This window comes from Amia ocellicauda, chromosome 11 (genome assembly GCF_036373705.1).
Source record: "Amia ocellicauda isolate fAmiCal2 chromosome 11, fAmiCal2.hap1, whole genome shotgun sequence".
Taxonomy (NCBI): Eukaryota; Metazoa; Chordata; class Actinopteri; order Amiiformes; family Amiidae; genus Amia; species Amia ocellicauda.
Window position 1 is genome coordinate 12,370,155 of NC_089860.1, and position 13,263 is coordinate 12,383,417.

Here is a 13,263-nt window from a genome sequence, read left to right on the forward strand (position 1 = left end):
TATGCCACAGAATACCAAGAAACACTTTTTTGTATCAGTGAGCATGCGTGTACGTCTATTGTGATAAGCAGCGACACGGGCTTTTCGTGTTCACACAATGCACAAACTATTCAATTCCTGTTGCATAATCCAATTCTCAGCATCATAAACAACAGTAACAATACACCGCCCAGTAGTTTTGTGGTAGTAACTGGTAAAAGACTTGGGACGTGTATCCATTTTCTTCGGGTACAGTACTTTGTTTCTTTGCTATGGCGCACTTGGTCAAGTTCATTTGCATGTACTTGCCAAAAAGGAAGTGAACTATTTTGAATTTCATTTGATATTCGAATATGCAAAATATTTGGGATTTATATTCGATAGAATATGCATTTGAATTACTTTTCAATAAGATGTAAAGGCTATATTCACCTGTTTGATCCCTATTCATCCAGTGAAGTCCTGCAAACCACATCTCTATCAATTGCCATCCATTCAGCTCAATCAGTTGCATCCGTTTTCCATCTTGTCCACCTTTGAATTATTAAGGCAAGACACAGGTTTGCATACCGCTAGAGATGATCTGCTCTGCCAAGTTCATTATACTAAAAAATACATTGTGCCAATCAATTAAATGGTATTTAAATGCATGTTGTAAAATAAGTAACATATTTGCACTTCGTTTTGGTAACATTTGCATTAGCAATAAATACATGTTATTCACATTTACATTTTAATGCATTTGATCTCAGAGTTTAGATTTCCTTATCTTAGTATTAACCTGTACTTTAGTGAACTGTTTTTAAACCATTTGCTTTTTAATAAGTTTAACTTTTCCTTTATCAGACTGCATGATAGTTACAATGAGCATTGAAGAAGGGAAATATAGATGTATAATTGAAGTAGACTGCATCAAGTTTTCCTTCAGGCATGGCATTTTCTGAAGATGTATAAGCCCATTTTTTCCTTAATGTAGTACAGTACACAATTGGCAGATACATAAAAGGAAAAAAAAAGCATTCAGAATATATAAAATATTATAGACACAAAGAATAAAACTGCAAATAAAAAACTGATTGAAATAAAGCAAAGCTAATCTGTTCCTGTCATTCAGCTTCCTGCTGATTTTAATTTCACATAAAATCTGTCCATCAAAGCAAACAGTAAAGGGACATATTCAAAAAATATAGTATGACAGGCAGAATCAAAACTCAGAAGTGTTGGGATGAGAACCATGTAAACACATGCCTACAGGGACACTAAACCATAATGATTGATCAAAAGAGCATTAGATAAGAGTCTTATGGGTGCATGGAAGAATATCTGAGTGTCTGAAATCTAAGAGAGACAGTATGTGAGGAGAAAACCAGGCAAGAGATAGTAAAGAGTTTGTATTGTGTCAATTGTAAAACACAGAGATGGTAACAAAGATTTAGGATGTGTGTTAGGGCACAAACAGGAAATGCAATAAAAGCAAAATAATAATGACAATAATGTTGCATTGAGAAGGCAACCTGTGGATGAAGGGTCAGTATGCTACTGACCATAGGCTAACCTTATAACTGTTTGCCAATAAGCTTTGCAGGTGACCAGTGTATCAATCAATTTGATGTATGCATGCAAGCATTCTGATGCCGTTAATGCTAGGCAACTCCTTACCGAACCACACAACTGCATTATAAACACAGAATTGAGGTAAAGAAAAATAAAGGACATTGTGCAAAAGCTAGGCCTACATAGTGCTGCAATTTCACAAAACTGGTGACTGTAGAGCATAACCCAAGACATTATGCAAGAAGTATGAGATGCAGAAAAATAGGTGAAGGCATATCATGCAATAAGTTACACAAACAGTACAAGATGTGGCAACTACAGGAAAAATAGATAAAGCAGTACAGTATACCTGAATAGCAAGCATCTAGCAGAACTAATAATAATAATTTCCTCAACTGAAGCAGAAACAAACTCTTTATATCGGAGAATTTCTTTTTATAGATTTTTTTTTGTCTGGCCTACAGATACCAAGGTCTTAAATTCACCCAAAGAATAGGGTTTAAATGGTACAGAGGGGAGATGGGATGATACCTCATGTTTAATGAGGTCCTCAGTGGATAGCTTCTGTAAACAATAGTGTTCTCAAGGATTATCATGAGATAGAAATCCTGGTGTACGTATTCTGTTTTAGTTTACTGCTAGTCAGTCTGTGCACCCCATTGAGAGGTAAGAATTGACTATGTTCAAGTATTATTTTCTATCCCCCTTATTAAAATGACTAATTCTGTATTATTATTATTATTATTATTATTATTATTATTATTATTATTATTATTATTATTCAGAATAAAAAGACGGTGAGATGAAACAAATCAGTCCTGAATTTCAGTTCTTGCCAATCAGATTGCAGTTGAATTCCAAGTGCATTTCAAATAGGAAATAATAAAGTATTAATGGATGCAACAACATTTCTTCATGACATAAATCCCAAACCTCACTAAGTAGAAAGATCTGCTAGAAATTGTGACTGAGGGGAATAAAATAAAAAGCAGACTCCAATCTGAGACCTCAATTAAGTTTCAGATTGCACAAATTGTGTTGTTCTTTCCTTGTACATTTGCTAGGTGTCCAGAGAAGACCACTGCAGCTCTGTTTAATGTACAAAGGAAGCCACAGAAAATGCAATCTTCTCTGGTCCGTGATCACAACGACTGAAAGTAGGCTACACACAAAAATTTACAAAAAAGGGTTTGTGTTGGGGTGAGGGTGAGGAGTTAATTCCAGGAAACTCCTATTCTGATTAACAAATTGAGACGTCATCTGGGTTTAGAATTGTAGACCATCTGTTTTAGTTACTGCATCCCCAGGCACCTCAAAATAGATGTTTTGCCTGTGAGCATATTGCATCAATATTAATTGACTATAAAAGGTTTAGGTTTAGATTGTTTAGTGTAAAAGAAAACATTAGGCCATTAACTTTAACATTAGAAACACTGCTTAACAAAGCAAAGGGAGACAAAAAAAAAAAAACTGAACTGTTCCATGCTGGAATTCGTTTTCTGAATATATTAGGGATCTTATAATGCTGTGTAGTCCTGATCAGTATATAAGAGAATTGTATTTTGGTGTTGAGCCTATAACGGCTGCTGTCTCATTAGACAAGGCTGATAAACCTCCCAAAAGCAAAAGAAGATTAGTATTTGGGAAAATCTTCACATCAGTGCTGGAAATGACTTAATGACCGCCCCCCCAGCCACCACAAATTAAAAGTTTAGTATTTTTTCTCATCTCGAAAAGCAGTGGGTGTCGCTGCTTCAAAATTGTACCCTTGATCCAAGGTTCCTCTTTGTTCATTGTACAATATACTTTATATATTTTTTAATTACCATCATTTATGACTTTACATGAAATGCTCCATATGTTTTGGATTGAAGTACCACAATTATAGTGTCTGCAACATGTGGAGTGCATAACCAGGACAGGCTGCAAGTATTAGGTCCATGTCGAATAATTTAACAAAAGAAAACTAGCCTAGACATATGGGGTTTGCTTTTTTCTCTCCTGATAATAGAATCTTACCTACTAAGGTGGCAATGTTTCCAACTAAGATTAAAAACCAAAAAGTACAGATAAGGTTTGAACTGAGCTGAACATAATTTCAACTGATTTCCACTCAAACAGATATAGGCCTAAATAATAATAAAATAATAATAACAATAATAATAAAAGGTTTAAAATAGATGAATAAGATGATGCATGATACTAGCCTGGCTTACAGCAAAGTTTTGTCTCAAGCTATTACCTGGGGGGCTATAAAAAGTATTCTAATATTTTGTTACTCCATGTTACAAAATGTATATGTCAAACAAACAAACAGTGTCACATTCTGCTGCTGTAGCCCTGACACGATCATCTTTCGTACATTTTACACAATCCTAAAGGCCTAATGGAGCTTTCTGAGACAGCCAAAATAATGGGCACTTTCAAGCTGAAATCTGGCATTTTGCACGAGTTGTCTCCTCATTTTATCGCCTGGTGTTATGACACTATTTTGTTGTTGCTACCTAAATAAAAAAAATAAAAAATAAACATCTTATAAAGCATGGTTATCCAATATGAAGGATTACCGTCTCTCTAAAAAACAACAACATAAAAACGATGGGCTGGATGGGTATGAAGCAGTTTTTTTGCCTTTATTTCCTAAACCCCACTTGACCCAGTACGTCTGGACCGCCTACACCCCTCGCAGTGTATCTATCCTTACTGTCTGATTCATGCCTGCTTCTCTTCATTCAAAACTAGGCAGGCTTGAGATCATCAGACTGTCCTGTTCTCCCAAACAATAGCTGCTTTGTCTGCAATATAACAATTGTGCTAAAGGAACTGCTTTAGCCATAATGTTTTATGTCACCCAAGTCATTCTGCAGTGATCTACTTATTTTGCAATTCTGCTTCTCTCTCTTGCATCCAATTCTTCCCCAAGGCATTCCTCATCATCATTATGCAAGTTTTTCCCCACATTTTTGGACTAAAACAATCTGTGAACATTCAAGTGTGCTTCTCCTGTATGTCTTACACACTCATTCTTTCTCTCAAACTCACTGAATTGAAGACTGGAGACAAATTCACACAGCAAGTATATAGATCACATTTTAAAAAGCTTGAGGGAAAAAAAGATCATAAATTAAGCCGTTATCTTAAGGTTTAGGCTACATTTACAACAAACACAATACATACCATTCCACGTACATTTACAATCAACTCCTTTCATCCAGGAGAAAAAATAATAATAATGTATTGTATTGGGAAATGTAAAACAATTTTGTAAAGCTCTTTAACTATTTTTGAACCCCAGAAGTTTACAAAGATTGTGCCATTCCCTTGTTATCTCAATTCCTTAACAGCCTTTAGTTTATTGCCCCTGTTCTCATGAAAGTTTGCTATGGAAAATGTGCAGTATGATTTAATTATTTTACTATGGGTTTGCACTAATATATCCTTTATTCACTGTGGAGTTCTATGGTTTTTCCTGTTGTTGTTTTTTGATTATTATACAATCATGATTGACCATGGTAAACTTGCACAGGGTTGAATACCCATACAATTGTGAGAGGGGGTTCCTGTAACCTACCATTTAACGGTCTGTCTTTATTTCAAATCAAACTCAAGCTTTTATTCATTATGCATGTAGCATAGTTCCTGCACCACAGTCCAACTGAATACTGAGGCCTAGAACAAAATGCCATCTTCTTTCACCCCCTGTTACTGTCCTAATTGGTTTAGTACTGCCTATCGCTTTTGACCCAGGTGCACTTTTTGGCAGATGGAGTCTAATGCTAAAAGCAATTGAGCCCCTGAGCTCTGTTCTAAAAAAGTAAAAAGGAGGCAGACACAGTGGGCTCCGAAACAGCAGGCCCTTATTAAGCCTGTGGAGTGTCACAGTTCTGCTGAAGAGCGCACACAGCTTGCTGGGGTGAGGTAATGATGTTCCTGGTTGAGCTTAAAAGTTCTCAGCAGTAAAATGAGACATGAATCCCTTGCTTTCCTGTATGTGATAAGAATAAATGTGTACAGGCAGGTCTGATAAAGATGTGTAGGTTTAATAAAAACCTCCCAATAATGATGCTATCATCTGTGAATCTTACAACTTTGTGGGGCATCCCTTTGAAGAACCTACACATCGATTTGAAACCTCCAAACTGAACAATATATTCACCTAGATGAGCAAGTCTGCACTACAAAATAATCCATGGCTTAATCGTAGTCACAATGGCATACAGTGTTTGCCAACCTCATAGGCTCCATAACTACATTCACTTGGTTACATTTAAGAGTCTGATCACCTTAGTTCTTCAGCACAGGGAAAAATAGTATAGCATTCTGAACAAACAGAGATAAAAAATAAAATAACTTAATAACCCTTATTAAAACCCCAAGATACACATTCAAGCCAACACTCAAGTGTTCAATTCCTGCAAAGTAAAGACACTGAAATTGAAGAGCAATGGCCTTCTCACACTGTTACCCGGTTCCTTTTCTGAAAGACAGACAATACCAGAGCAGGAAAAGACTATAGCCCCCTTGGGTGTATAATGCCTCTTGCAATTCTCAAAAATAGACGGAAGTTGGTATTAACTGCTGGCTGCGTGTAAATTTGGCACATGTTTATACCATCCTAATCAGACACTAGCTTGGTGTCACTGCAGCACTTGTCTTCAGCAGTGTTGATTAAGGAACAGTTAATTGTTGCCTTACACTTCTGGAGAAAAAAAAGACAGTTAATCAAACTCACTTTAATTAAAAAGGTACTGCGTATATATAACTGGGGCAGTTAAAAAAAACAAAACTATGCAATACAACACCAACAATTTCCCATGAATCATTCCACATACCTCTTGTCTATGAGGGATGAACCTCCGTCTACCTAACCTTTCCAATAAATGGTTTTGGGATCTCATTAATTAAGCTTCCACAGCTTCTATGCAGTTCTACTGAAATAAGATGGTGGCATTAAAATAGTCTGAGTATCTCTCACAAATTCATTTTATTTCAGTAATATAGGCTTTTTAATTTCTGAAAATCTGTTAATACAGTAAAGTTGTTTTGTTTTATTTATGTTGTTGTTCCAGGGACAGATAAATTACTAAAACAAATAAATTAGGAATTAATATACTCTGCAATTATGCTGAGCAAATTATAACAGACACTGCACTTTTAGTTTCCAAAACGGACAATTACAGCACATATCATTTACCTTCAAACAAAATCCTACAGTTTTAACAGTTCCTGGACAATTACTTTGCACTTCTCTCCCTGGACTATTTGCTGAATTTTTTTGCTACATTCTCCAGGATTGAGAAGGAGGACTAGGAAAGGAAGTCAAAGTGTCTCTCGATGTCTCAGAACTGTGTACAGGACATGGAGATAAATATTCATGGAACTGCAGCTCTGTAGCACTTTGCAACATCCAAGCCCAGTCATGTGGTTAGAAAGCCAACGCATTGATCTACTCTACCAGTCCTTTTAAGTCATCTTGTTATTAGATGCAGTATTTGAAGTTTTATGTGAGTAATCTATTAATATGAGAGCACTTTAGTTCCAGACAAAACAGCCCACAACCTTCAATTTGGAAAAGAGTAATTCTGGGCCTTTACCACACAACCAAAAACATATCTTCTATCCAACTGGCCTTCCACTTACAAGAAAAGTTCCTCATCAATGTCTTCTGTATATTTTTTAATATATATGGACCTGTTCAGGGATGCAAAGGGCAATAACCCAACCCAAAAACTCTTGACTCTGCATTATTCACACACCTAGATCAGACAAAGTGTAGCTTGGACAGCTGCTGTCCAGTACAACTTAGACAAAACAAAGTGATGGTACTGTCTTTCTATGTGCCACAGATTCCCTTTTCTGATCTCCCCATCTGATTGTTGAACTGAGTTTGTTTGCATTGAACTAACAAAACCCAGCTCCTTTCGAGCCTACTAAACACATAAAAAGGTCCTGAACTATAGAACTAATAAGATCACAGACACTAGAAAACAATCAATGCAAGCAGTAGTCAAGTTAAAATCCAAACGTCTTTGCTCTTCTTCTATCTCTCTTACTCACTCACTCACTCAAGTTGTCCTCCTTCCTCTCCTCCGCAGGAAGCCTGTTGCTTCCTGTTTTATCAAGGAGGGCGACAATTACGGAGGGAACAGCTGACCAGGTGTTCCCCGGTAATTTGCCTCCTCTGGGGTCCAGGGAGGTGCAGGGCAGTTCAGGGTGCGCTTCCACGGTTCCACCCAGCACGGCATCACAATATATATATTGCACTTTACACTACACAATGAGAAGTCTATTTGTGTAGTTTGAGAAAACAAGAGCAGCTGTTTGAGGCTTCTCAGCTTTGAGTGAACTACTGTGCATGCATGGTTCACATCTCTCTACCTGGTTCAGTCCTCTGGGTGTCTTCCACACAAATGCAGGTGTAAAGTTAATTTACTTGTGCTCTGTATCTGCCACACCACTGAATCGCTGCTCTGCAAAAGCTTTCAATTGTCGAAAAAAAGTGAAGGCTGCCTGATAAGATTTAAACAGAAGAATACAAGAAGTGATCCTTTGAAATACTGGTTTGAAAACAATATAATAATAAAGGTAGAATATTTATAATTCCCTATGATTGCAGTGTCTTAATAATTCTATTGATTACAACTTGAGAAAAAGGTGCCTCATTGATTTATTGTAATAACCTAATTTCCATTCAAAACAAACAGTCAAAAAGATTAAGCTTTATTCCAATATTTCGTTTTAGGTAACACTGGTATTTAAATATAACAGAAGTGTTCAATACAATCAGTCACTTTTATATTAGTCTTTATTATACATTCGTATTGCAATGATTGATTTAAGATACATATGTTGGAGCATTAGGTAGCAAAATAACCAATTTAACATGTTAAAGCATTTCATTGAGAGCATTGGGGCTATTTATAACTCTACAGAGCAGATGTACAGAAAAAACATCCAGTCCTTACACCTTTTCCATTGAACAGACATTTCCCACACTTAGAATCTGATACCAATTAACCAAAATGTTGTAATTATGTCCATATGAGTAAAATTGCTAGTACATTTGCTCTGCTTAAACATTCCTCAATCTAAGGTCGTCCTTCACGCAAACGTATGGACCAAAAATGCCAAAGTAGATATCCTTCAGGGTCTTACTCACAACATCATCCTAAACAATAGAAATAAATCACATTAATGTTCATTTCAACAACAGCAGGAAATCACATTTCAAATCCATATGATCCCATGAAGAAGCAAAACAAAACATCCCCTGGAGGACTTACATTGCCTCTCTGTAGGAAGTGAGGGCAGAAGTTGCTGGGGTCGGGTGATGAACTGCCCAGATATCTTCGGTCACATATTCATTTTAAAACCCCTTATCCTACAAGTGTTGACACCCAAGTGTAATCACTATTCCAGTCATTTTCAATGTCAAAGCCTATGGCAATTCCTACTACTGGAAAGACACCTGATCTCCAGCATCCTTGCATCACTTTTAGCAAATCACCTGAAGACTCTGGTAAGAGTCAACTACCCTAAACAACTCAGCCCCACTGTAAGTTTAGAAAAGGCCACTGACAAAGTTTCCACTGCTTGGTCTTCATTTTCAAAGGATCTTCCAAAAGCTGTGGCCAAAATCTACACAGACAACAAGACTTTGGAAGGCACAACTACCAAAGCACTGATTGAAAGACATTTTACACCATTTTAATGACATTAACTTTTAGTTTCATGTTGTAAATTGGATTTATTTTACCCTAATCTTGTTCAGTGTTCTGTAGGATGTTCAGCCAGGTCACATGTTTTATCAGTGTATTTTTGAAATACACAGAATGGACATTTCACTGCATTCAGTCTGTAATTCATGGCATTTGACTCAATCCCTATGTAACCAGCTCCAATGATGTTTAACCCCAACACAAACAAGAAGCATTCCCTGTGACTTTGCAACTTTGCATAAGAGGGGTATAATAGAACAAATTTGACAAACTCTGAGAGTCAAATGAGTCATTTCCATGCCAATTAAAATTCACTTAAGAATTTAAGCGGACAAACAAAGCTAAACAAAGTCTAAATTAAATATTTATACGTCATAACCCTGCTCCATAGCACAAAACTAAAAAAAAAATGTTAATGACTTACTCTAGCATGGTCCAAAGTTAGTGACCAAATGACATGTCATTGCTCACAATTCTTAGTTACTCAAAGCTACAAGGCAAACACAGAGCAGAATCTGACTCAATCTTTTATGAAACAGGCCTAGACAGAGATAAAGGCCTACAGCTAAAGACTACTAGGCCACTCCTTGAGAGATCACTCATAAAGAAGCAAAAAAGTGTTGGCACTTATGCAAAATTCTCATAGTGGAGGAAGTGACTAACATTCATATATATTACAAACAAGGATTAGAATCAACAACCCGCTTCAGATGCAATCTATACCTTTACACCAGACACAGTGTAACATTCAGGAATGGAACAAGGCTGTGTGAGATCACAGAACAAACTATGATCCTAAACAGTTGTGTTTCCTCTCCGGATCATACACAAAATATAAACAGACTGCAATTAAACTGGTCTTCTCCAATAAGTGCTGAAGCAAGATCTGAATCTCGGCAGACATCCCCTTGTGAGAATGGAGTATTCCAATTGTTTCACTGTTCACTCTTATTAAAACCCAATACTCCACTAGTTATGCAAAACTCCACATTGTACTTCAAGGATGTCAGGCCAGTACTGCGTTGTGAAATGACCAACCTCAAAACATGCATTTCACAGACCTATAAAGTTGTTTTAGAACTGCTGTATAAGATTACTAATGTGCATTATATAAATAAATAGTGCCCAAAGCCCAACAACTAAAAAGACCTATAGAAGCCCAGCAATCATGAAGTATGTAGTTGTTTCCTTTAGATCTCCCTTATTAGCAGGCTCTTGGTATTTTCAAAATAGCTTACGGACTAATATTTCTTATATGTTTTTGAATCTTCCTCAGTCTGAACTTGAATTGTCAAAAGCAGTTTGTAATGAGTGTTTTGTTTTCCATTATCAAAATTAACCAAAAATGATATGAAACTTTCAATTCATCAGCATTGAAGGAGGTGCATTTAAAATTTGGAAATTAATGTCTTAGTGCTGTGCTACAAGTTAAGACCCACAACTATTACTAATCCCACCAAAGCAAGATCATGTTTATGCATCCATTCCTAGGATAAAAAATATTAATTTGAAGTATGGCTGGGCAGGAGATGGCAACATATAGTCACAAGCTAACCAAATCCTTAATTCTGAGAACTTGGATTTTAACATGGCAATTACCAAGTTAAAATCCTTTTATTTTTTTCGGTATGCACATTCTGTCGGATCTCTTTAACAAATCAGAAAGATAGGCCTAAAAAAAATAGACTTTACAATCTCTACTGTACCAACTTCCCTGCATAAGCTCCAGCTTCTGCAGAGGGAGTTTGACATAGGGATTATATAAGAGGCAAATCAAAACACACTCTTACAGTTTGTAATAGTCTACAGATTATTTTTAAACATATACAAAACGGAAATACATGTTTTGCTATTACAGTGCACCTAAATCGGTAGGAAACTTAAAATGCCACAAGAATGCTATTTACACATAGTACAAAACATGCACTTGCAGTATAATGTCCATGTGCATGCAGATGTCTATTATTGGCATTAAAATCGCAAATACAGTAGTTTGACTGTACCGACATTTCGATGTGTGCCAGTCCAGTCATCATCATAATAAATCACCTTGTAGAAGCATTAATGCATTTTAGATTACTTTCCTTTCTGTTCCTCCTATTTTCTTTGTTGTCATACGAGTTGTTTCATATGTAAATGTTATTGCACTTGTACCATCCCAGGCCTCTCTGTCTACCTGCTCCAATGCAGAGAAAAACACTGCAATGTTGCAGACCGGAATATTTCTAGAGAGAGGGAGACAAATGCATCTTTGAACAGCTGCTGTTCCGCCCAGTCCTTTACATTAAACATACAAATAAGCAGGACAATGTCATGCAACACATTTAAGGAGATCACGGCAGTGTGCAGATCCGATTCACTAAACGCCGAATGTAAACATTACAACATACAAAACAAGGAGGGGCTGGAAAGCTGGGGAGAAAAAGACAAACAGAAAAGCAAAAATGCCAACCTCTTCCAATCTAATGCCTTGCAAATAAATGCAGATAAATCCCCCAAGTGAAATCCTGCAAACGTGTCGAAACAGTGCAAGAAAATAACCCCAGATCGGTTACCTGATTGTTAATTTGCAAGCATTTTATTCCTTGATCTTTCCCATTATAATCCCTTTCACATCTCTTTCATATTTTCAGTGCATCGCTCCTCTCTTGAGCTGGTCCTGGCAATGGAACATTCCGCGGGCCGCACCACCTCGGCCGGCAGAGGGGGCCGCGCTGGCCCGGCCTTCACCCGCGGGGGAGGGGGGCGTTTTGGGGTCGGTTTGGCGGGGAAACGTTCATCTAAATCACCACGGGGCTCCCATCCGCACACGGGCACACCCAGCGCACCCCGTCTCTGGTCCTGTATAAGATGCGTCTGTTTGGAGGTTCACCCCCTCGCCATCAACACTTGAGAGAGCCGCCTCTGTAAAGGATATCGTTACCGTAATTATGGTAATAGAGCGTGTCCAAAGATCACCTCCCCAATGTCATGTTTCGCTGACCAAGAACAAACTCATATAGGTCAGTTCGTGTTGAAATGGTGCTTTGGCAAAAATAAATCAGCTTTCCCTGTATTTGTGTTTATTTATCTGATCGGATCACATGTGCCTCGGACCTGCGTGCAATCGTTCAAACGCGCTCCTCGCTGTGGATGCACTCAGGCTTATGTAAGAGTGATTGTCCCCTTGTTACTTGTTCCTCCGCTGCTCTGTACAACTGTGTGTAACATTGAAACAGCATCGGCTGCTCCTGCCTTCATACACTGAAGCTGCGCCGCGGTGACGTCATTGTCATCAGTGTCATGACGCAGCAGTAGCCAGGCGCTGATTGGTCGTTGCTTCACGTGAAATTGTTTTTTTATTGGCGTAATCTGGGAACAAACGAAATGTATTACGTCATCGTTTTGAGGCGACCAGCACCTCTTGTAGGTAGTGGCAAGGTCATTGAGCTGTGCAGGGATTGAGTAATGTATGTGGATTTAATCCAAATGAAAAATAAGGTGATTTTGGCTTGCGTTAGAAAGCAAACATGGAAAAGACCTTCACATGCTTCGGCTTGCCATCCTCCACACATCCACTTGTATAGAACAAAGAAACCAACACGTCTTGACTTCATTCGTCTATAATGACATCTTTAACCCTTTCTGCAATGGTAAATGTCTACTATCTCTAGCCTATAAAAAAAGGATATTCACTTAAGATGTAGAAGAGAAGTTGACCCTTGCTTCCCAAAGTTTCTCACAGGCAGCACACGTTTCCAGGGTTAATTTTCACCCAAAAACCCGGAAAATGACGTTGTTGTTTTGTTAGTCTTTTATCTGTTATGATTTTATCTTTTTAAGTCAAGTTAGCAGGTGTCAGCTATTCGTGCCAAATCTCAGCCAAATTAACTTAGGATCATTTGGCAGAGCAGTGGTAAATCATATCAGATTGTACAGTGTTTTTGTCCCTGGAGGAGACAGATAAAAAGCCCACCCAGGTGGAAGGAGGGTCTCGGGCTCACGCTGCTGCTGCTGCTGCTATTGTTGGCAA

General features: G+C 37.7%; 1 protein-coding gene across 4 annotated transcripts in view; it reads right to left on the reverse strand.

The window, feature by feature from the left end:
- Positions 1-11,925, reverse strand: part of rnf44 (ring finger protein 44) — a 31,823-nt gene extending 19,898 nt beyond the window's left edge. For 2 of the 4 annotated variants that reach the window (XM_066716580.1, XM_066716575.1), the window contains exon 1: positions 11,807-11,925. The gene's annotated coding sequence lies outside the window, so the exon portion shown is untranslated. Of the gene's footprint in view, positions 1-411; positions 514-11,300; positions 11,477-11,806 lie in introns of all 4 variants that reach the window. The other 2 variants (XM_066716577.1, XM_066716579.1) reach the window with 2 other exon arrangements.
- Positions 11,926-13,263: the final 1,338 nt, after the last annotated feature.